Source organism: Condylostylus longicornis, unplaced genomic scaffold (genome assembly GCF_029603195.1).
Source record: "Condylostylus longicornis isolate FDR11 unplaced genomic scaffold, ASM2960319v2 ptg000028l, whole genome shotgun sequence".
Classification (NCBI taxonomy): Eukaryota; Metazoa; Arthropoda; class Insecta; order Diptera; family Dolichopodidae; genus Condylostylus; species Condylostylus longicornis.
This window is the reverse complement of record NW_026577997.1, coordinates 333,331-356,142: the sequence shown is the minus strand read 5'-3', so window position 1 is coordinate 356,142 and position 22,812 is coordinate 333,331. Positions and strand designations below refer to the sequence as shown.

Here is a 22,812-nt window from a genome sequence, read left to right as displayed (position 1 = left end):
TTAACTAACGTAAACTAATTATACGTATATAAACATATAGGTACAAAACGTTAATTTATTTTCATAGTTTCAAGTTTAAAACAAAATTTAAATTGTGTTAAAAATAAGGGTGTTGAATGTGAACTATTTTTGTCAGAAATGTAAAGGAGAATTAAATGTTATAACGATTGCTTACATATTTTTTGTTTATTTAAAATTCATTGCGTTACCAATAGAACTATATACATACATACATGCATATGTACAGTATATGAAGAAACCTGACATAACAAATTCATGCAATTTGAGAAGGAAAAAAAGGGGAGCAGTTAATATTCATATTTAAATTGTTAAAAAGTTACTTTTTATTGAGGTGTTTGTGTAGTGACAGTATGTGAATAATTTTCAAAAATAATTGCTAATTTTTAATCTTAAAAGGGGATGTAAGCAAATAAAAATTAGTGTGCAATATTAGACCTAAAAGAATAAAAATAAAATGGTAGGTAAAAACAGTTTATGGTACTTTTTTTTTTACATAAAAGGCAATACTTTTCTGGAAATTGCATTTTTATTAAAATATGTTTACCATATATCTTTATGTACTTGCATACATACATACATAAGTACATTAAACTAGATTAAAAATAAAAGTTTTCATAATTTTGAAAATAAATAAGTACAAAATTAAAATTAAATTATAAACAAAAATAAGTAAATTACCAATTTTAAGGTCAAATTTCAGATTATAAGTTGAGTTCAAAATATGGAATTGTTGTTGTATTAATATGTACTACTTTCAAAATCTTCTCAACTTCTAAATAAGCTCGATAAAGTTAATCGCTTATTTATTACAGAATAGCATTTTTGCTGTTCTATAATATTTTATTTCACACAATATATGCATGTACACCCATATTTGTATAACTACAAATGTACAATATTCTTTTTTCCTCTGTGCATTTTATATTTGTAAGGCTTAAAAACGATATGTTTGTCTCAATTGTTACAAAGCACAAAATTTTGTTAAAAAAAGAATAATTTTATTGAAAAGAAATCGCAATACTTTTGAATTTGTTTTTCATTTTACATTGATCCTAATGTAATATGTATGTACATATATGTATACATAATATATAGACATATATATATATACATATATATATATGTAAGTATGTACAGTAAAAAAGGCCCTTATAATCAATTTTAACAATTTTTTCTTGACTTTTTCAAAAAGCTAGTTGAACTTTATTGCTTTTTTTATTTTTTTTTCTATTAAGGTACATTTGTATATATACGTACATACATGTGCACATTTGTTTTAACATTGTTTCGTTTCATATATTATTTCTGCTTACATAAGTATTTTATTGTAGATACAGGCTTATGCATTTCTACTTATATAATTTATTTACGTATTCAGATTTTTATTGACACGTAGCGTGTTGCTGTAGTTTTTTTTTTGTTCTCTATTTGCCAAAAGAAATATGTATGTATGTATATATGTAAGAAGTTGTGATACACATACCATTTCTTTCACACTTTCAGACTAGCTGGCATGTATGAAAATTTTCAAGTTATTCTTATTCGCCAAATGATTAAATATTTTAGTTAAAGTGTAAAAAATATATAAAACAAGTATGTATGTACAAGATACCTATGTACATAGGTAATATGGTATGTGCTTTTTAAATGTAGAAGCATCCGAATGATTTGGTATAAAAGGGGGAACGATGAAGTTATACACATATTACCTAGATATTATTGTACATACAACCAGATAAAGGAAGTGCAAATTGACTCAATCGTTATTGAGTTATGAACTGAAAGAGGTTTCAACTCAAATATTAAAACTATATGAGTATAATGAATCTTATCACATTTTCAATCTTAAATCAATTATCAGAAATATTTTATTTAATATTTTTCTAAAAGCAATTGTTATAATTTTGTTTTTAAACGAAAATTCTAAAAGGACATTAACATTTTATCTCACAACATCATTTAACGTTGTTGGTATGAAAATGATGAAAAAACCAAAAAAAAACAAGTTCACAACAAATTTGAAGATTCTTTTAATTCTTTTCTGCTTTTCTTTTTTTAATTTAGTTTTTCTATGAAAGATTAATTTTTCTTTTGTGAATTTCACATTAATCGAGCAATATAATACGGTATGAGTATAATGAATATTATAACATGTATATTCAATTATTTTTCTTATTCATATAATATGTACATAATATAGGTATATTATGTATGTACATAATATAGGGAAATAGGCCGTGAAAAGCAACAGCAAACAACACTACTGGAGAAAGAGCAAAATATGTTATAGAAAATATTTTTCTTGTGAGATTGTTAAACAAGAAAAAAAACTCAAGAATATAATACAAAATATAGAATATACGCAATATACATATACATATATGTATGTATTTATGTTTATATGAATTTATACAGTAAGAGTAACATGGGAATATGAACAAAAAAATCTTTTAATATTGTGATTGAAAAGGATAACGCTGTTTTACCGAAGCAAAGAACATTAAAGGATTTTTTTAATATTTTAAACTTTTAAAAGATACGAAAGCAAAGAATGCACCTAAAAATTCTGCTAGCCACAAAATTGGCTAAAAAAAGTGGAAAACAAAAGCAAAGTTCAGGTACATGCATATGTTCAAATTTCCATATATACATATTTCGATTATTCTGTATCCCAATATGGCATAATGAATAAGAAAATCACAATTCAATTTTATTAGCTATTGTTTAATTTATAAATACATTACATCAACATTATTAGCGAGTTGTTTATAAAATATTCTATATACCTCTTTATGTATGTATGTAATTCCACATATTAAACATATACTTAAGAAAACTTAAAAAGATTTATTTATATTTATACAGTTTTAAACGAAAAAATTACCTGCTACGTAATATAAAATATTTAAAAATATAATCCGGCCAGAAAACCGGTCAGTTCTACATCAATGTACGTACATACATACACAGGTATTCTTATGTTAAAATAATTTTTGTTTGCATACGAAAGAATACACAAGTAAAAAACCGTCTTTTTGAAAATCTGTATGTACATATATATATGTACATACATATATATTTGTCCCCATATAAACATGTTGTGTATAGTTATAGTATAATATATTTTTGTAACGAATGTAGTATTCAATCAACATAATATATTACATATGTACATAAGTATTTGCAAATACAAAATATTCATAAAGAGGTGTAGGTATACTTAAAGTGATTTTTGTGGAATTTCCTTTACATTTAAATTCGGTTTGTATATTTTGTTCGATCTTTTTGTTTTTTTTTACATATTGTGTATAATATTACTGTGTTTAGGAACGGTAGCCTAATAAAAATAAAAATGATATAATATTTATGGAAGAAGGTACAGAAAAAATTTTCGATATACATAAGTAAGTATTGTTTACTCGAATTTTTAAATTTTCAGTTAGCCATATACATACATATGTATGTAGGCACACGCTTATATACATTTGTAAAATAAAATATCACACATTTGCGAGCACAATGACATAAGTCAAAATGCAGAGTTGCAAACTTACTTTCATTACTATTATATTTTAATATAAGTATAAAACTTTTCAACAAAATAATACAGAAAATTTATTCATATTCTTGTAGAATAGTTGTATACTAACGTTTTTTAGCCTTCGATAGTAATTTACACCCGGTTAAAAATACTTTAAATCGCGGAAATCGAAGTTATATACTTGAGCTGCGTTGATATTCTTCGCAATGCATGATGTATGTACGTGCATCCACATACAGAACTAAGTAAATAATTTTAAGGCTGTTAATTACAAATATAGATAAGAAAATTAAAAATTCTTTTATACCTATGTATAATTATATGTATATTATTATCCTTTTATAATAATATCAAAATTTGCTATCTTACAAGCTGGCCAGAAAAGCATTTCAAATACATATGTATATGTATACATATGAATGTGCATAAATATGTATGTATGTTTATATGTATATATGTAATTATGTACTCCCATATGAATTAACTTTTTCTCTATAAAAACACTGTAAGGAGTAGCATGACAATGTTAGCTAAGTTTTGAATAAAAAATCGTTTGTGGTTTCTTGTGTGCAGTGAAATTTGGCATAAATTCCGAATCAGCTACGAGTTTTTGTCGAATTTTCATGAATCATGAAAAGAATGGATGTAACGTAAATATTGAACAATAAGAAATAAACAGCTGTATTTGTAACTAATTTCATAAAAGAGGTGGTTGTAGCACACTTAAGTACAAAATTCCAACATCTTACATATTTTAAAAACTAGTGCTATTGTTATCTTGGCACCATCAATAGAATGAATTCCTTCTTATATCAACTTTCGTTAATGTTGACAAATTAACTTAAGTTTTTCCATTTAATATTGTGATTTTTAAAGCTTCGTAATAATAAAACAAAATAAACCGGACTAATAGGAAATAAAACGGTCCTGCGATTGAATGTGATTAACACTTCAGTAACGTTTACGTAAATAACCGTTACACAATTTAGATAAAAAAATTTATGTTACATAACTACATATGTTTGTCAGTATGTTTGCATATTCGTTGAGTGGATGGTATAAATGAAAAATAATTTCTTTTTATTATCGTTTTTTTCTGTTCTTCTGTTATATCATATTATATTGTTTTTGTTATTGCTCACTTTCTTTATTTAAAGTAAAACAGTTGTACATACACATTCGTATGCATTTATGTATGTACATATGTATTTAACTTTTGTTTTTTTTTCGTTCAAAAAGAAATTTTTTTTATTCAAATATGTTTTCTATTTTTATATTTTTAATGTTCTTGAACTCTTAAAATATGTTTATAAAGTGTGTATATATGTATGTATATGTATTTAGGTATATATGTATGTACATAAATATGAATATTTATACATATGAACACATAATGAATAAATTTACTCTGTACTTTTAGGTATTATATTGTACTTACTTGTGTTATATAGGGAATATTATTTTATTGTTTACAATTTACATACATATATTATTGTATTTACATACACATGATAGACAATGTGACAGTACCCTCTGTTTGGTAACAGTAAAAATTTGTTATATGAACCGATTTGATTTTAAAATGTAATCAGAAGTTCTTGTTTTGTTGTGTGTGCTTTTCTTTGTCGTAAGTGCTTGATATTATAAAAATAATGAATTTTTTTAATTTATTTTACAAGTTTTCATCAATATAGTGCTACTTACATATGTACGTATGTTTACTTATGTGTGTTCATGCATATCTTGTGTTTTACTTTTGTTTTTTATTTTGGGCAGTGTTTAGATATTAAAAACATGCAACGTAAACAAAATCCGATTTATGTTTTTATGTATTTTCATGCATATTAAAATGCAAGTATGTAAGGTATGTATGCCCTACAAAACCTATTGTATCAATTTCGCTAAGTGATCTTTTTTTCCACTGGCGTCTTGAACACTTAGGCAAGCCCTTGCCGGCAGTCGTAGTGCAAACCGGAAAGCTCTATTCTGGATCAGGCTCGTCTGGATTTTGTACGGATTTTAGTTGACTCGTACCACAAACATGGCTGCTATAGGTATTTCTACTTCGCAATCCAACGGCGATAGACCAATTAATTATTTTCTTAAAACAAAATGTAAAAAATCTTGAGTTCTTATTTTCAATTGTCATAAATAAATACTTACTCACTTATTGTATTCAAACACACATATTTATATATAGTATATACCTACTCTATACATAACACAGGTATGGAAGAATGTACATCTACATCACGATGTATTCAACATTTTTTATATCAAACATTTTTACTTCTCCTTTTTTTAATATTACTTTTTTTTCGAATATTTAATTTTAAGTTTTGTTTTTGTTTTTATTTACAATTTTTAACCTCTCTAAATATTTTTTTCCCCTAAAATATATTTTTTCACCCTTATTTTATTTTAATATAAAAAAAAAATTGAAAATTGAGAAAATTAAAGGCAAAAATAAAAGTACCATAAGGGAAATTTTTTTTGTAACTTTTAAATTTTTCTATCAAGGTAAAATATTCTAAGAGAAATGAGAGAAATATTAAAATAAAAAAAGGAAAGCAAAACTTTCTTCACAATAGCTTTATAAATTTCCCACAGAAAGTAGAAAAACTTTTGCTAAGTACTAAAAATACATTTGTAAAAAAAAAAAAAAAACGAAAAATATATTTAAAAATTCAAAAACTCTTATTTTCTAAAAATGTTCTTCGAAATACTTTGTTTAATTCCCTTTTACACTATGATATCATTATAACGTTAAAACTATGAAACATAGTTGATATAGAATTTATGTACGTATATAATAGGTATATCTACGTTATGTTTAGTGCAGAATTACAAACTAAATAATTTTATGGATGTACATATATATATTTATACCACTGTACTGTAACACATATAGTTTTGTTTATATAGGAACATTTGAAAGGTATAATGAATAAAAATGAGTTTATCCTGTATAACTTACAAACGTCAAATAATTTTCCTTTATAAATTTCTTTTTTTCATTTTTTTTCATATTTGCACACATATGCATATAGATACATGCTACTTTCTTACAATATTGGATCTTTACCCCGCAACTTACAATACGTTTTTCTTTTCATAACATTTTGAATTATACTTACATATGCTTATTCTTATTTTGTTCAGTAAACACATACTTAGTTATATAAACTACATATATTATATAAAACAACATTCCCAAAACAGAAATACGAAAAATTGAGTAAATAAAAATAACACAAATATAAGAAAATGGATGTGCATATAAAAATAACTGCAATATACATAAGTATATACCGGCATATCCTTTTTTCTTTTTTATAAAAATGTTCTTATACATATGTATATATATTTTAAAATTATATCCTAATATAATTTTTGCAAATACGTACAAGCAACACACCCACCCATTGTTTAATATATATATATGTATATATATATATATATATATATATATATATATATATATATATATATATATATATATATATATATATATATATATATATATATATATATATATATGCGTGTGTGTGTATGTAGGTATCTTAATTTGATATGTATCCCTAAATTAATGCTTCTCATTTTACTCGATTTTCTTAAAATCTCTCCTACTTCCTTCATCGTAAACTTTGTGTTCTGATTTACATACTACTAATAAATATATTGTATTTTTGTAATATATGTACATACACACGTAATATTACAAAATATTTATATTCATTATTTTATTTTTATCGAATTTTAATATCTATTGTTATATCTATGAATATAATATACAGATATATTTTTTGTATTTATAAAATGTATGAATATATACCATTATATATATGCATATATAATGGTATATATCAATAATGGCTAATACTATTTTGTATGTGATAGCTATTATCCTTCCTTTATTAAATATTAAGCATAATAACTGAATCCACCCCAATAGATTTAACATAATTATAGTATTACATAATATTTACATGCCACCAAAAATTATTTGCACATTATTGTACGGATATATACATCGGCACGGCACATAGATATATATATATATATATGTATATTTATATATATGGACATAAATACATGTGTTGTGGCATATAAGCAAAAATTAAATGTACAAATAAAAAAAGGAAACTTCTTTGTACGCTTTTCTATGTTGACTGTAAAATTTCATGTTAAGTCAGTGAATATTCAAGAATCTTCAAAGAGAACGAAAATATTAAATAAAAAAATTTGTGTTTTGTGTGTACAGAACAAGATTACAGTACAGTAGAAGTGTCCATCTATTTAACATATATAGGTATGGTATGGTAACATTGTTTTAATTCTAAATATTTTAATTTAGTTGCTACAGAATTTAATTTTGAAAATCTTTTATACTACCAATTCTTAATTTAAAAGATTTTTACATTTTTGTCCATTTTTTTGTTATGCCTTTCAGAGCTTAGCATTTTTATTCACTTTTTTTGACTTTTAAGCCCTAAGTAATATAATCTTAAATAGTTATAAATAGGTAGTTATTAAATTATAATTAGACATTGTGATCCAGCTGACATTTTGTTTAGTAAGTTTTTCCTAAAATTGACAATTATTTTACTGATATTAAAATACTGATTATTTTACTGATTGAAGATGTTTTGATACTTACGTCATGTTATGTATGCCACAATATCTTCAAATAATAAAATTGAAGAGTATGCACATATATTTATTTTAACTTTATTCACATATTGACATATTCGTCTCCACAAAATTTTGATATTAATTATTATGAATTATCGTGAATCGCGATATAAAAGTCATTGTATGTATTACATTCGAAAATATGTAGTCTATTTTATGCGCATGACTTTCCCTTCTCTTATTGTTATAAAAAAATTCACAACCAAAATTGTCTCTCGTTGAATATTTCGTTGATAGTCTGAATTTTTTATAAATAATTTTTACATGTGTATGTACATAAATATTACATTATTTTCTCTAAATTTCATAATAAAATTTGTTTCAAGTTTTCATATTTATAACTTTCAACACATTTAAGCAACACTAATACTACTAGACAATAATACAAGGGTAGTTGAAAAATATGTACCACGGTACTAAATAATACATTTGTAAAATTTTTTTTAATCATCATTATCCATAATAACATGTTGGTGTGGTATAACGATATTCTATTTTATTTTATAAAGAATGTATATTGTAAGGACATTTTTCTACGAGTAATACGAGTATTGATATTATTCTGATAATATTTTTACTCCAATTCTATTTTGCTCATAAATGAAATTCAGGAGTATATTAAAGGCGAATATCAGCACACACACACACAACTCAAAAATAAAGTTTTAATGTAAGTAGGTAAGGTACTTGTATTCCATATCTTTTATTAAGGGATGAATATGAGAGAATACAAAATGATATTCTTCCTTTGTCTCTTTTTCCTTTAATACTGAAAGAAGGAAAAATATAAAAAAAATTCTTTTCAACAATTTCTTTGTAGAAAATATTGTAAATTTTTATACTAAAGGTACTATAATCTCTAAAAGTCATTCTTACTGAATGAGAAAATGCAATACTATTAAGTAATATATGAACATAAAACAATTTTTCTTGATAAAAGAGCCTATTTATGTAAGAACAGAGTAAATGATAATTATTCAATAAGTAATGTTATTATCAAACGTTGATAAAATCAAAATTATACCAATGAAGAAATAAAAGGAAATCGAAAATCATTAGTATTGAATGAAAAAGTCGAACTGAACATATTTTGGTGTAAATATTTGATATTTAATTGTAAATCTATTAAATTACTCTACTACAAGTTTCTTTATAATTACTTATTTAATATTTTATATTACGAGTATACATATATATGTATTAAATATCACATGAAATGGGAATGTGTGTATTGATTTTTAAAAATTTTCCGATCAATACAAGCATAATTACGTCCTATAAAAAAGAAATAGGCATTAATAGTCGAATTTAAGAAAAAAAATATAATAGGTTCTTAAACCTTGGAACTGTGACCTAATATCTAAAATTTCCAAATTAGGAAATATAACCAAAGTTTAGGAAAAATAACCAAAGAAAAAAAAATTAATAGGCCCAACTGTTTGTTACCTTAATCACACCATATTTTTAAGTCCTTAATTTGAAACCAAAATCATAAAATTCTAATAACAAATTTTATATGAGCAAAAAAAACAACAAAAATATTCCCGGAATAGAACACTGAATAAAAGATATAAAAAAGAACAAAATAATTGAAAAAAGAAAACAGAAAGAGAAAATTCGTTCCTTCTTTATTTTTCTTTTTATATTAAAAAGCATAGAAATTTTTACTTTTATTTATGTACATATCTCTTTTATCCTTAATTTATTATAAATTTTTTTTTTCTATTAAAATTTTCTCTTTATATTCTACTTTGCTCTCTTTTCATATCTCTCAATATCAAAACTACAAATAGAACGCAGTTAGACAAATGCAAGTATGTATAAATGTTTGTATACACATCTTTATGAACACATGTGTATGAATACTATGTTGTACTTTTTGTACAAAATATTTGTGTGTATAGAGTTTAAATTTCTCTTTTTCACCCATTTTCATGAGAATTGAAGTCATATGTCCTTAAACAGGATTTTAAGAACGAAACAACAACTGTAATAAAAAAATAAAGAAAAAATAAAATTACAAGAACAAGAATAAAATATTCTTATAGTCTTTCTTACCGCACCGCGCCAGCAATTGTAAGAGAAACATTTTTCATACCAACAAATTCTAAACTGGATAAAGAAAAAACAAAATACAAAAAATAAAGAATCTTAAAAGAAGAAAAGCTGAAGAAGAAATAGGTTTCTCTTTGTACATGTGTTGATGTGCACAATGTAATTTTTCCATGACCGCTCTCTTGGTGTTTCTGATTCTGATAATTTTTTGAACTCTACATATACATATGTATGTAATAATGTATAATATTGTTTTTAACTTATAGGTACAATTATATACTTATGTATGCATACACATAATATATGTATATTAAGTAACTCTTGTTGCTTTGTTGCTATTTTTTTGTTTGACTTTTTTTCTTGTATTTTTAGAGAAGATTCTATGATTTGAATTTTATATTTCCTTACACATTTTATTTTAATATTCTATACCTTTTTTTGCGTTGTTTTAAATCAGAGATCAAATGCTTTAAGGATATGAATTGAATATATTCAAATTTATTTGGATATTCATAACTATATAAACAGACACGTGAATACTAGCATATATGTATGCATATGTTCATTATGCAAATAATGATGCAAAGAAACAGTTGTCCAGAGAGGAAATGCAAACTCGTTTTGTAAATATAACGGGATTTAATCCAAAATAATATCCAAAATAATCCAAAAATAAAAGCTCAAGATTAGAGAAACCTCATATTTTTATTTTATACGTTATTTTGTGTATTAATATATTAATATTTTGTTCAAAAATTTTAAAATTCGAAAAAAATTAACAAAATTTGAAAACACGCTGTTCGCGTTACAATAATTGTTTTGCCTATCTATTCACATGCACGTGTGTATGTACATGTACATATTTATATGTATATAGTATTTATGTGTTGTTATGTGATAATATTTTGTATATTTGTAAATATTTTTGTGTTAATGGAAAAATAAACTTTTTTTAGTTCATTCTCGTTTTCGTTTTTTTGATTTTGTTATAAAAACTGAGGAGAAAAAATTTTTTATATTAATATTAAAAGAATCCTTGAAATAAAGGAATAAAAAACAAAAAAATTTTTACTTAATTTTTCCTTATTTTTTATTTTTCTTTTTCATTATTTTGTTGTAAAAAAGAGATTTTTTCATATTTTTTTTTTGTTTGACAAAGATGTAAAAAATTTTTAAAAGAAAAGAAAATATTTTCATTGTAAAATAAGAATACGTGTGAGTTTGTATGTTTGCCCGATTTGTTTGTTTGAGCGAATGTTTACTTCATATACATACTTACATACACAACAGTTTTTACTTTAATAAACGCTTTTGTTTTCTCTTTTGGACTAGACTGCAATTATTATAGGTTTGTATTTTTTTCTTCATATTGTTATTTTTGTTTTCCCCGCGTCGGGATGGAAGTAGTATAATTTTTTTTTTCAATAAAGGAGGTATGCATACACATGTATGTATATACATATTTATATATACAACAATTTCATAGGTAAATAGTAATTTTTTTTATTATTTTATTATCATAAATTCAATATACATATGTACATTTATAATATGTTTAATAATCATATATGTATTTCTTAAGTAGGTATTAGTATTTAATTATCAATTATAAAGCGGTATGTTGAATTTGTTTTTTTCTTTTTTTACATTCGTTGTGTCGAACAGTAAATTTCATTTACAAAAAATCATTTAAGTCATTTACAAAAATTTTTGGTGAGTAAAATATGTAGTGTCGCACTGCTTAAATGCATATCAAAATACAACCCTTTTCTTACAACTCAAAGGGGACATACTAAATTTAAATCATAATTTGTCCTTATAAATGTGTTACTGAGCAAGTTGCAATTAAGCATTATTATTTAAATATTATATAAAGAATTGAATATACTATGATTCTGATCTGAACTGAATATACTATACCAATAAATGAGTGTTATATGCGTGTTTTAATTAGGCGTATTCGATCGTACACAAAGAGAGAATTATGAAATTTGTTTAAATATTTTTATTTATTTTTTTATATACATTAAATAAGGGTATAATGTAATGATATCAAAATTGACATCATATTTTTAGCATTGAAATTGTCCTTAGAAATTCATGTATAAATTATTTCATATAAATTTTTCACACAATAACTATATCAAAAATAAAGTGTACCTATATGGAAGAAAGAAGAAAGTAAAGTATCGAAAATCTATTTTTTCAGAACTAAAAAGCACTTAGCAGAAAATTAAAACCTTGGACAACAAAGAAAGAAAATAAATGAATTTATATATAAAAATTTATGTAACTCAAGGACACACGTAAAAAATATGTCAAGTACATAAATATATTTTACGTGTGTTCTTAAAAAACCGAAAAATTAATTTAAAATATTCATTAATAATTCATTTAAAATATTCCAATATTTATTAGTCAAATTAGGACCAAATACAAGTTGGACATCAATTTCTACATAATTTTTTACCGTTCACAAGGAGGAATTCATTTTTAGTTAAATACGGTAAGTATGACTAGTTTTTCCAATTTTTTTAAATATTTTTTTTATTAAAAATCACAAAGAAACTTTTAAACAACTTTAAATATTTTTTTTTATTAAAAATCAAAAAGAAACTTTTAAACAACTTTAAAAAATTCTGTGTTCTAATATTTCCACTTAAAAAAGTAACTTAAAATCAAAATGAGCAATGGATACGAAAAGACAATAAAACAGAGAAAATAAAAAAGAAGAAGATCAACATAATAACATACCAGAAAAATTATTTCCTTGGCAAAATATTGTTTACAACACTTATCTGAAAACAAAATTAAAATATGCCCTACAATACCAAATATTCAACGATAAGTATTTTTACTTATCTTCATACATAACACATACATATACATTTACTTATCTTCATAACAAAGCTATTAGATATGTGTAAACTCTTAGCTGGTTACTAGCCTACTCTAATATTTGAGCTATTTTTTTAAAAATTTGAATACTCTTATTATTAAATAATAAATACAATTATTTAATTAAATATGAAATAAATATTTAAAAAATGTATACCCGGGTCTTCTACCTCATATATAAGTGGTACAGTGTTTCCTAGCAAATTAAACATTAAATTAAAGAAATTTCTAAACAGAAATTTGTAGATTCTTTTTTGTCCTAACTTTGCGTTTAAGAAATATGTATTACGTAATCCCAAACTTTTATACAAATATAACAAAAGTGCTACTTCCACAGTAGTTTTACTACATCACTGAAATTAAAATAGTCTAATAAAAATCTCAAATTTTATTTTATTTAAAAATCTCATACACTTAAAAAAGTAGCACCAAAACAGGAGAGATATAATAAGATATGTGAATAAAAAAAAGGAGAAAAGTAAAAGACGGACACCAAAATAAAAATTCGTTATTTGTAAATCCAATGTAATTTCAATCTAAATGCAAATTAATCAAAATTGCCTTCAATAAATAAAATATAATAAATAAAAGTAAAATGAATGGAATGATTACTCATTCCCATATTGTTAAAATAAAAAAACATGATGCACAAAAATATAAAACGAGAAATTGTTCAAAATAACGCTTTTAAAAGTAGAAATAAAAAAAGGACTCACAAAATTGATGTTAAATTTAAAATAACGAAATGGTGACGAATCAACAAAAGAAAAAGCAGTAAATGTGTAATATTGCGTGCAATAAGTTGTACATGCTTTTATTTTTTGTACATATGCCCATATATAAATAAATAAATATGTTTACATATATTTTAATATAAATGTCTTTAAATCATTTGAAAATTTTCTAAAATCTGTAATTGTGTTAATATTTGTAAAACACAGCTGATATATCGTACATGTTACTCAATATCACCCGAATTGCAAACAACAATATTATAAAAGAAAAATATGCTTTCGTTTTATTAACAGTTTCGTCTATAATTTTTTTACAAAATGTTCTAATTTTTAAAAAGTGGTTATTTTCTGATTCCTCTTAAATCATATACATACAATGTATGTAGATTGAATGTATTATTTTATTTGAATACAGATTATTTGTACCGCGTTATACGTAATTGCCGCTAATATAGGAATGTGTATAAGTACAAATATTTGCTTGTAAATACAACATTTGATTTAATAAAAACTTTTGCTAAGAATTTGGAAAGGAAAAAAATTTCCTTCGTGATCACATCATCACGTACTTTTAATATAATTTGAATAAAATTTAAAGCCCGTCTTGTAAAATCTTTCAATCAATCATCATTGTATATTTTTACCTCAAAACTACAGAAAATCTTAAGGTACATGGTTCATGTTGTCTTTGAGCTTCTCAGTACCGCAAAACTCTTTACGTTCTCCTTACAATCATAACAAGCTTAAATTTAATTTAAACTTTGTGTGTATGTCATGTATTCTTATCTATTCAGACTTTGAACTTTCGTATATTTTAATTTCATTTGAGTTTAAAGTATTTATTCATAAATAAAATACTTTAAATACTTTTAACAAATAAACAAAAATAAAAACAAGAAAAGGAAAACAATAACAAGCATATAAAATCGAGATATGGCGGCAATATCAAATAAAAAAGTATGTGAAGCATGCAAAACTATAATTTCAAAGGCCAGGTGAAACGAATTCAATGTGATGGAGGCTGCAAAGGACTATTTCACTTATCTTGTACAAGGCTCAGCTATGATGAGTATAAGTACTTCATCGATAATGACGTGGCTTTTTGGTTTTGTGAAAAATGCAAAAAGCAACGACAACAACGTCGTTCTATGCTGATGGATCTTTCAACACCTGCTACATCAAAGAATTTTTCGCATAATACATCAGCTAAGAGTACTTCAGGTGATAACCTTGTTGAAAAAGTAAGTGAGATCTTAAAACGCCTAGATGTGTTTGGAAACTATTTCAAAAATTTGGATGACAAGCTTAATAAAATCAATGAAGTGATAGACAACCTTATAGAAGAAAACATAAATCTGAAAACTGAAAAAATTAAACAAAAAAAACATAAAAATTCAATTGAAATTTGTGGTATAATTGACAGTGCTCAAAGTGATATCGAGGTAAGCAATAAAATTTTTAATAAATTGGGCTTAGAATTTAATAATGACAATATTGAGGACATTTATATTAATAAGAGTAAATATTCTAAACATTCTGGAAATACTAAAGCTATTGTTATAAGATTTAGAAATTACATTCTTCTTCTTCTTTGCTTTACAGCCCGGGGTGGGCCAATGCATCCTCCGAAATACGATGCCAATCGGACCTGTTGTGAGCAGCTCTGTTGTAATGAGCTACACCCATCCTAACCAGATCCTCTTCCACGGAGTCAAGCCATCTTTTTCTAGGACGTCCACGTTTTCTCTTTCCAACTGGATTACCTTTGAATATTTTTTTTACTACTGCGTCGTCTGACATCCTTATTACATGACCTAACCATTTGATTCTTTGAGCCTTCACGAATTTTATTATGTTGCAGTTTTGACTCAACGACTCAAGTTCATGATTATATCTTATGCGATATCTCCCATTTTCTTGTACTGGTCCATATATTTTCCTTAAAACTTTTCTTTCGAAGATTGCAAGTTGATTCACTTCTGACGCTTTCAGTGTCCAGACCTCACAACCGAAACTAAGAACGGGTCTTACTAAAGTTTTGTATAGTTTTAGTTTTACATTTCTTGATAAGAGACTGGACTTAAGCAGTTTGATATTTGAGTAGAATGCACGGTTTGCTGCGTGTATTCGTTCTTGTATTGCAACTTCTGTGTCCTTATATTTATCAAATTTTACTCCCAAATAGGTAAAACTGTCAACACATTCGAAACTATGATTTCCAATGATAAGTCTTTGACTTCTGCTTTCTGAGGTAGAGCTTGATTTTAATAAATATTTTGTTTTCTCTTCATTAATTGCTAGACCTATTTTTTCTGCCAATTTTTCCATTTTGATAAATGTTTGCTCCAATTCAAAGACATTTCTCGCCAGTATTACCACGTCGTCAGCATATGCACATATTTGTACCGATTTGTTTAGTATGGTACCTCCAGGGTTCACTTCCTTGATGACATAGTTTAAAACCAAGTTGAACACAGTTGTGGAAAGTGCATCACCTTGTTTCACACCAGATATAATTTCAAAGGTATCGGTTACCTTACCCTGTACTGTTACCTTAGCATTCGTGCCTCTTAGCGTCATGAGGACTAGGTTAACCAATTTCTTTGGCAAACCCTGCATTAAAAGAATGTTTTCAATTTTACTTCTATTAACACTGTCGAAGGCTTGCTTAAAATCTACGAACAGCCAGTGTAAATTTAATCTAAATTCATGGAATTTTTCAAATATTTGACTGAGAACAAAGCATTGATCGGTGGTCGATTTGCTTCTTCTGAAACCACACTGATAGTCAGCAATTATTTCTTCAGCATAAATTTGTACTCTTTCGTACAAAATATTTGTAAAAGTTTTGTACACCGTGCTAAGAAGAGAAATGCCGCGATAGTTTTCCTTTTTTATGGATTGGGACTATGATGCTTGACATCCATTCATCAGGAATAATTTCTTGCTCCCAAATCTTTCTCATGAGCAAAAGCACTTCTTGTATTAATGTATCTCCTCCATATTTAATCATTTCAGCAGTGATAGAATCTTCTCCACTTGATTTGCCATTTTTCAACTTTTTGATTGCATTTCTTGTTTCAATCAGTGTTACAGGTGTGACTAAATTATCAACTAGATGAAGTGGTTGTTCTTCTTCCGCTGGCGAGCCCGCGCCTTTGTTAAGAAGTTCCTTAAAAAATTCTCTCCATCTATCTAAAATTTTCTTTTCTTCAGTGATAACCTGACCTTGTTTATTTTTGCATATATTTAATCTGGGTTGAAAAGATTTTGTTTGCTGCTTTGCCAGTTGATACATTTCTCTGGGTTTTTGTTGCACGGATTTCTCTTCGATTAGTTTTATCTTGTCTTTCAGAAAAAGGGTTTTTTTTCTTTTCATAAATTTTTTTGCCACTTTACGTTTTTCTTTGTATTCATAATAGTTTTGGCGGGTAGAGCTATTCATGAATTTTTTCCAAGCTTCGTTTTTGCTGTTGTTTAATTCTCTGCATTGTTGTTGCAGCTTGTGTTATGGCTGATTTTATGTTCTCCCAATGAGATGATACATTCAACTCACTTTGCGGATCCAGCCGCAATTTTTGGGCGACACTCTCACCGTATCGCTTGGCAACAATTTCATTTTGGGCCAGTTTCTCAGAGTCCCATCTTACTTTTCTATATCCATTTGTGCTAGAAATTTTCGACAATCGCTGTCTGAGTTTTGCTGTAACCATATAATGATCCGAATCGCAATTTGCACCTCTATGACTTCTAACATCTACTATGGAAGTCGCATGCCTTTTGCTTACCAGCACGTGATCGATCTGATTTGCGCCTCTTTGCCCCGGCATTTTCCAAGTTTGCTTGTGGATCTGTTTATGTGGAAAAGATATACTGCTGATCCACATATTGTTACTTTGCGCAAAATTGCATACTCGGTTCCATTCTCATTTGTAACATCGTGAAGCGAAACCTAAAGTCACCTAAAACTATTATCATATCATGTCTGCTAATTTTTCTGTAGGCTTTATCTAGATCTTCGAAGAAAGAATCTTTATCTTCTTCTCCGCTATCCTCTGTTGGGCCATAGACATTTATTAATGACATGTTTTGAAATTTGCGTTTTAGTTTTAAATAGCTTATTCTTTCGTTTATTGGTTCGAAGGCAAGTACGCTTTCTCTAGTCTTTTTATCTACCCAAAAAGCTGTGCCATTGTAGCCACTCCTTTCTCCTCCAGAATAGAAAATTGAGTAATTTTTCTTCTTTAGCTCACCATAGTTTCGCCATCTAATCTCTTGTAGGGCAGCTATTTTAATCCTGTATTTAGTTAGCTCATCAGAAATTTCTGCGAGCTTTCCTGCTTTTAGCATTGTACGTATATTCCATGTCGTAATTCTAAAATCATTGAACTTGGTTCCGTTGCCCGGTGGTCACCACGTGGAGGTGTAATGAGCACTTGATGGCAGCTGTCACAGTTGCGGCGTTGGAAAGTTCCATAGAACAAACGGTCAACGCTTTCCCTGTCGCTTACTCATCCGACCACCACTTGGGTAAAAGATGGCAATATATTCATCAGAAAGGATGACAACTCAAAGGTTGTCAAAATAAACGATATAACTTACTTAATGACGTCATCTAATAGCCTAATTTATAATCTTGATTTGCCATTTTACCCAAATTACAATAAAATAAATTCCATAAACGAATTAAAATTTAGCCAAGATGACTCCCTTAAAATTATGTATATAAATATTAGAAGCTTAAGAAATAAAATTGACGAACTTCTGTATTTGCTTGATACAATTTCAAAACCGATACATATAATAGCACTTACCGAGACTTGGATAAATGATGAAGATATTGAATCAATAAACATTCCAAATTATAATAAAATATTTTCATGCAGAGCAAATAGAAAAGGTGGTGGAGCAGGTATATTTATGCACAAAACACTCAAGTTTATAACAATTGAAAACTACTGTGATAATTTTACAAGTTTATTAGAAATAAATATTAAATTAAATATGACAATTTTAAATTTTATCTTAATATATAGACCACCTTTTAAGAAGACTGACAAAATAAATGACTTTTTTAATAAATTAGAACAAAAATTAATTAATAAAAACAAAGAAAACACAATAATTATAGGCGATTTTAACTTTAATATACTTGACGAAAATGATTTTAATGTTTACCTGTACAAAAATATAATGAAAACAAATGGTTACTTGTTTTGTAACAAAAATATTACACGACCGAGTAGTAACACGTGTTTGGATCATATACTGACAAATAACTTAAATCAAAACATTTCTATAACTCAATTGAACTATAATTTCTCAGATCATCTGATGTTATTCATTGAGACAAATAATCTCACTCAAAGAATCCACTCAAATAATAAGAGAGGTTTGAAAAAGTAAATTATGATACACTCAGAAGAAATTTGTGTCGAAACGAAATTTTCAATTTAGAATATGAATTAACAGCAAATCAAAAATATGATCTCATAAAAACCGCAATTACAAATGCAAAAAACGAATCTACAACTACAATTAAGGTCGGTAATAAGAAAAACTTTTCAAAACCTTGGATCGACAAAGAAATTATCTCGGCTATTAAAATAAAAAATTATTGGTATTCAAAGTATGTTAACAGTGCAGGTAATATAGAAATTCTGACAAAATATAAATATTGACTTAATAAATTAACTCATTTAAAAAGAACAAAAAAACAAAATTATTATGAAAATAAATTTAAAAAATGCAAAAATGACCCTAAAATGACATGGAATAACATCAAAGACATAATATGCTTTAGAAAACTTAATACCAAAAAATTTTACAAGGAAAACGATTCCAATAATGACAAAATCGGAAAATTAAATGAATTCAACAACTATTATTGTAACATAGGTAAAAAATTAGCAAAAGTAATTCAACATGAGGTATTCTATTTAAAAATACAAGTAGCAAGTAAATTTTACTTTAATTTAATCAGTTTATCTGAAGTGCAAAATTGCATACTAAATTTAAAGCAAACTAAGTCAACAGGATATGACAATTTTCAAGTGAATATATTCAAAGAAACTCAGAAAGAAATCTCTCCATTCCTAACGTCACTTATAAACACTTCTTTTCAAAGTGGTACATTTCCAAACTGTCTTAAAATTAGTAAGGTTGTCCCCATATATAAGGATGATGACGAAAATAATAATACAAATTATAGACCGATATCACTTTCATCTATAACCTCAAAAATAATTGAAACTTTGGTCAATACTCAGCTATATAACTATTTAGAGAAGTATGATATAATAAGTAAAAGGCAATACGGCTTTAGAAAGAAATCTAGCACAACTTCTGCGTTATTTGATCTTATAACTCATATTGAAAGATAGCTGAACGCCAAAAAGAAAGTAGCCATAGTATTCTTCGATCTGGCAAAAGCTTTTGACTCAGTGGATCGAAATATTCTATTAAAAGTATTACGCAGTTTAGTAGTAACTGGAACCGAATTTAAGTGGTTTGTAAGCTACCTCGAAAACAGGAAACAATACACAGAAAACGGAAATCTACAAAGTAAAATTGAAGATATAGACTATGGTGTTGTTCAGGGGAGCTCTCTGGGGCCAACACTATTTCTCAATCAAATCAAATCGCCAACACTGTCCTTAATGGTAAAATATATATGTATGCTGATGATTTAGCTGTTGTATACGCTGACGACAATTATGACGATATGCAAAATAAAATTAACTGTGATAATAAAAAAATTCTTGAACTTATGAATCGCTACAAATTGACAATAAATACTGCTAAAACAAAGTACATGATATTTAACACAAATGACAACGAAAGGCTTAATATAAAATATAACAATAACGTCATTCAAAGGGTTAAAACCTATAAATATCTTGGTTTAAAAATTGACAATGAATTAAACTGGAACTATCACGTAGACGAACTCAGTAAAAAATGCAGGAAAATAGCTTTTATTTTTAAAAAAGTATCTTCAATCATACCTGACAATTTAAAAAGGCAAATTTACTATAGTATGTTTCATAGCGTTATAACTTATGGAATCATTATTTGGGGACCTGGGTCGAAAAAAACTTAGACAAAATAAGAGTATTGCAAAACAAAGCTATCAAAAATTTATATGAATTACCATTAAGAACATCATCTCACCAACTATATGAAAAGCTTAATCTGATTCATGTCAATCGTTAACTAAAACTGCTACAAATTGAATATATACACAATATTTTACAAAAACACATCTTAACAAACACTCACTTTACACAAGGAACCCAGATCCACAGCTATGCAACAAGAACTGCTACAAATTACAGAACAGACAAGGGTGGATCCAGTAAAATATATAATGCTGCTGTATCAGAATACAATAAAATTCCTACGTGGATGAAAACAATAAAAAATAAATCATTCAAATTTCATTTAAAATCGTACAACTAATAACTCATCTTGGTTAATAATGCAACTAACATCCGAGAATGCTTCCAAATAAATAGATAAATCAAATTTGTCCTCAGTCAATAAAACTAAATCTAAATTTTGTAATCCGTTAATTCTCTAATCAATTGAATGTTTCTTATTCTTTTTCTTATTATTTAATAACTATTTGAAACTTTTATAGAATTTTTCTTCTGTATTTACTACATGTATCTCTACAGAAAAACAAACATTTTGTAATACTGTAATTTATTTTTTTATTTTTTTTTTTTATCTTAATTGTTTTTTTTTCTTTTTTTTTTGCCATTTGTTCTTAATTTTAAATTTAACTTATTTATTATGTAATTTTATACAAAAATAATGGTATGTTATGTAATTAAAATTTGTACACTCTATACGAGCAGACCTTGGTCTTCAGAGAAATAAATAAATAAATAAATTTTAAGTACATACATATGTATGTACATAATAATAAAAATCCTATTTATTCAATTCATATATGAATCTGTTTATTCCAAAAGCGATTTTATAATAAGGAAAGAAGAGAAATTTGAAAAATTTATTATTCAATTTTATTTTCTCATTTGATATCCTCATTGGGATGCCGAATAAACCTACTTGTAAGTTTGTTTTTGTAAAGTTTATTATTAGAAAGAGAAACAAAATGTTGCTGCTTGAGACAAGGTGTATCGTAAGATGAAACTAAATAGCTGAAATACTCGGAAATAACCTGTTTGAACTTTAAAATACATACTTATGTAGTTTTCACTTATAACTGCTTAAAAGAAATCTAATTAAAATTTATATTTTATTGTAATTTTTTGTAAGTTTCTTTTTAATAATTTGGGATTTCTAGTCTTAAAAACTATATTTTTATTTATTGAAAAATATTTTATATGTGGTGTCAACAATATTGTATTTCTTCTCAATCTCTTACACACAAAAAATAAACGTATTCGTACATATGTATGTATGTGTGTATAAAAAAATTGCAGGTGGCAATGGAATGTATGTATGTATGCATGTGCTCTGCACTTGAGGTACATACATGATGTATATATGTAAATATATACACATACATTATTTTCGACGAATTCATCAAAATTAGTAATTTCAGCGAAATCACATTATTAGCGGAAACTACACGCCAATCTAACAGTATGGGTGTAGACTAATATTTTCATAGGAAACACTTATTATGCTCATTATATTAGATTTGTTTACCTATTTTATTCAACTCAATAGTTAATCATAACCTAGCAAAAAAACATATTAATCATTTACCACATAGCTTACTGAATTCAAAATTGAGAGTTGTTAAGGCAATATAATGTAAACAGTAGGAGATATACATATATGTATTATAGCAAGTTATTGAAAGAAATCGGAAGGACCTTCATGTAACTAAAA

At 26.2% G+C, this 22,812-nt stretch overlaps 1 protein-coding gene across 1 annotated transcript in view; it reads left to right on the top strand.

The window, feature by feature from the left end:
* The first annotated feature begins 358 nt into the window (after positions 1-358).
* LOC129607649 (putative uncharacterized protein DDB_G0282133) overlaps positions 359-22,812 on the top strand; it is a 59,971-nt gene continuing 37,517 nt past the window's right edge. The window contains exon 1 of the mRNA XM_055518787.1: positions 359-478. The gene's annotated coding sequence lies outside the window, so the exon portion shown is untranslated. The remainder of the gene's footprint in view (positions 479-22,812) is intronic.